The sequence below is a fragment of the Cariama cristata genome, unplaced genomic scaffold (assembly GCF_000690535.1).
Source record: "Cariama cristata isolate BGI_N322 unplaced genomic scaffold, ASM69053v1 scaffold24329, whole genome shotgun sequence".
NCBI classification, from domain to species: domain Eukaryota; kingdom Metazoa; phylum Chordata; class Aves; order Cariamiformes; family Cariamidae; genus Cariama; species Cariama cristata.
The window spans coordinates 2,196-2,403 of record NW_009637760.1 but is presented as its reverse complement, the minus strand read 5'-3'; positions in this window follow the sequence as shown (position 1 = coordinate 2,403).

Below are 208 nucleotides of genomic sequence, written 5' to 3'. Positions count from 1 at the left end.
CCTCCCCTGGCCACCAGCACCCCAAGGAACCCACCAGCACCCTGGGGTTCCCCCAAAACCCCAAGGAACCCACCAGCAGCCCAAGGAGCCCACCAGCACCCTGGGTTGCCACCATCATCTCCAGGTAGCCCCAAAACCCCAAGGACCCCAGCAGCACCCCAAGGAGCCCAGCAGCACCCTGGGGTTCCCCCAAAACCCCCAGGAGCCC